Here is a 3647-nt window from a genome sequence, read left to right as displayed (position 1 = left end):
GCAACAGTCTCTAAAAATCCAAAATGGATGAATCTGATTTTTGGAGGAGAGATCTGGCTGAGCCCACCCACTGGTGTGGCTAAAAATCATAAACACACCCCTCTCCTGCCCTCTCCTAATCTAATCAAGGGGGCACCTAGCTGTCTGGGGTTGCAGGATGTGGGGGTGTTGCTGGGTGCTCCAGATGTCCTTCTCTGCCTTTGAAGACCAGTTTGGCAGCCCTCCCCCTTCCTGCCTCACCATCTGCTGAGGGGAGATTCTCTCCCCCAAGCATATTCCTTTGTGTGAAGCCAGGCCACTTCACACCTCATTAAAGTAGCCTGGCAGAAGCTGCTGCAGGCTGGCCAATCAGAGCACAGCAGCAAAAACAATGCAGAGCTGAAATTGGCAACTTTTTAGGTAAAGTCTAAACTTTTTACCTGCACTAGTTATATTAAATCCAACAACTGGAAGTTGTGGGATTTATTATAACAATCAATTTGATACCAAATTCTTGGTATGTAACATTTAAGGAGACTTTAAAATTTAAAATAAAGTCTGCCCATTCTAGCCTATGAAGGCCATTTACTTCAATGAGGGAAAAACGAATTTGGCTGTTTTTACCTCACCAGGGCTTATAAATCTATTTTTATAAAGTCCCTGCTTATAGTTACATGGCACCCAGCCCTAGGGGCACATAGGGCACACCTTAGGGGTGACTTATATGTAAAAATAAGGTAGTTTAAGACTTTGGAAGTACCTTTAATTCCAAAGTCGAATTTGCATATAACTTTAATTTAAAAGCAGCCAGCAAGGCAGGCTTGCTTTTAAAATGACACTGGGCACCTCAGCAATGCACCTAGGTGTGCACCACCTATGCTGTGGTCCCTAAACCTACATGCCCTACCATATACTAGGGACTTATAGGTAGGTTAACTTAGCCAATTATAATTAGCCTAATTTGCATATCCATTTTACACAGAGCACAGGCCCTGGGACTGGTTAGCAGTACCCAGGGCACCATCAGAGTCAGGAAAACACCAGCATAAAGTGGAAAATGGGGGCAAAAAGTTATGGGGCCTCTGCAATCAGCCCTAGTTTCTCACAATAGCTGTACCCTCAAAGTGAATGATTTCGAGGTGTATGTCTTGTCTACAATGATTAAGAAGAAAACGGAGGGACCTGTGAAATAACTTGCCGAAATAGCTCAGTTGGGAGAGCGTTAGACTGAAGATCTAAAGGTCCCTGGTTCAATCCCAGGTTTCGGCAAAGACTCAGAAGACAGCTTGTTAGGCGTGTTTCTTTCTTGGATTCAGCTTCTGGTGACGTTTTATTTAATTGATAAAACCTTTCATCAACCTAATTGACATACCATCAGTACAAGACAGTACTTGTTTTCTATCTTCCTTTCAAAATGGATTCCACCTCTCTTGCCTTCAGCTTTGACTTCCATTATTTACTGTTTTTATCTTGATTTTTAGGTAACCCGCAGTCTGCATCAGTCTCCATCTTCCCTTGAACCAAAGTGTCGGATGAAATAGCTTGCTTACTCATGCCACACATTTCTGTGCATTAGATTGCTAGCCTATTTAGAGTTTAGAAAAAAAGAAATACCTAGCTTGCACAATAAAAAACAAATTCCCTAATTACACCCAGTTAACTGGAGAAGGATACAGCAAAGTTTAAGACATAGCTGTACCCTCACAGTGAATGATTTAGACTTCTGTGTCTTGTCTACAATGATTAAAAATGATACGGAAAGCTTTTCATGACACCTGGCTAAAATATCTCAGTTGGGATAATGTTAGACTAAAGATAAAAAAGGTCCTTGGTTCAATCCTGGGTTGTGCCAAAGACCAAGCACTCAGCTTGTTAGGCATGTTTCTTTCTTGGAGTCACTCTCAAGTGACATTTTATTTCATTGATAAAAACTTGCATCAACCTGATCGACATGCCATCGGTACAAAAGAGAACTTATTTTCTATCTTCCTTTCAAAATGGCTTCCACCTCTCTTGCCTTCAGCTTTGACTTCCATTATTTCCCGTTTCTATCTTGATTTTAATGTAAACCGAAGCCAGCGTCATCTTCCATTTTCCCATGAGCCAAACTGTCAGATGATATAGCTTGCTTAGTCATGCCACACATTTCTGTTTATGAGAGTGGTAGCCTATTCAGAGTTTAGAAAAAAAGAAGTACCTACCTCGCGTAGCAAAAAAGTAAAGGAGTAATTGCCCCCAGTTAGCTACAGAAGGATACAGCAAAGTGTAACACATAGCTGTACCCTCACAGTGAATGATTGCGACTTATATTTCTTGTCTACAATGATTAACAATAATAAGGAAGGCACTGTGAAAAAACGGGCTGAAAGAGCTCAGTTGCGAGAGCGTCAAACTTTAGATCTAAGGGTCCCTGGTTAAATCCTTGGTTTGGTCAAAGACTGAGCAGCTAGTTCGTCGGGCATGTTTCTTTTTTGGGGTCAGCTTCCGGTGACGTTTTATTTAATTAATAAAACCTTTCATCAACCTAATTGACATACCATCAGTACAAGACAGTACGTGTTTTCTATCTTCCTTTGAAAATGGATTCCACCTCTCTTGCCTTCAGCTTTGACTTCCATTATTTCCCGTTTCTATCTCGATTTTAGGGTAAACTGTAGCCTGCATCATTTTCCATCTAACCTTGGACCAAAGTGTCAGATGATATAGCTTGCTTCCTCATGCCACACATTTCTGTGTATTAGATTGCTAGCCTATTTAGCGTTTAGAAAAAAAGAAATACCTAGCTTGCGCAATAAAAAATAAATTGACTAATTGTGCCCAGTTAGCTGCAGAAGGATACAGCATACTTTAACACATAGATGTACCCTCCTAGTGATTGATCAGATGCCCACTTGTTGCCTATGATGAAGCTGAAATGAAGGTTTTACATTTATTAGCGCATAAACGTAGTGTGAAATAATCATGTGTGACTTTAACCGAACTAATAAAGATTGTACGGGGACAAAATGTGCCCTCAGAGTAGTTTGCCAACATTTATAAGCGTGCTTTATATAACGTGGTGTATTAGAATTGCACTAATCCGACATAATCATAAACGTGTGCTATGATTTGCTTGTTTGAAATGTTTTTGCTTAGCATTACTTTAGTGGAGGCTTTGGCCTAGTGGCCTGGTCTCACGGTTTAGATGCTCGTATTTTTCCAATGTGCTATAAAACGTGTATTCTTGCTTGAAGCTGTACTTTTCCACTGAGATCGTTCACATGCTTATCTTAAGGTTTCGTGCCAGCCCGGCATTTTTCTCTTTACTCCAAGGTCAATCTGCAGGTGCGGACAATGGAAGCTCTGAAAATGAGTTAATTGGTATAAAATGTTGCAACTTGCGTACCCGTCTCCAAGGATAATGTATGCTTAAGTAAAAGCTTGAGAACTGTTGTTTTTGATTGGACCATTTGAAGCTAACCTATGAACCCTCCAATGGAAGACCCTACTGGATTTGAACTGTTGTCTATTTAAACCAGGTGCACAAGAAGAAAGCAGCCATTGCAGCCATCACCAGCCCGATACCCGCCATTTTGCAGGACATTGCAGCTATTATGGCCCACTTTGCTGCGACGCCATTTTGAGAGACTTTGATGCTTTCTCTAATCGAGAGAAAGAGACTTAAATGA

General features: G+C 40.9%; 1 non-coding gene across 1 annotated transcript; it reads left to right on the top strand.

Annotated features, from left to right (window-relative positions):
- Window positions 1-1175: 1175 nt before the first annotated feature.
- Window positions 1176-1248, top strand: TRNAF-GAA (transfer RNA phenylalanine (anticodon GAA)). Its single transcript has one exon. It is a non-coding gene; the product is annotated as a tRNA-Phe (tRNA).
- The last annotated feature ends 2399 nt before the right edge of the window (window positions 1249-3647 follow it).

This window comes from Pleurodeles waltl, chromosome 8, assembly GCF_031143425.1.
Source record: "Pleurodeles waltl isolate 20211129_DDA chromosome 8, aPleWal1.hap1.20221129, whole genome shotgun sequence".
Lineage (NCBI taxonomy): Eukaryota > Metazoa > Chordata > Amphibia > Caudata > Salamandridae > Pleurodeles > Pleurodeles waltl.
This window is presented reverse-complemented; position numbering and strand designations above follow the sequence as displayed.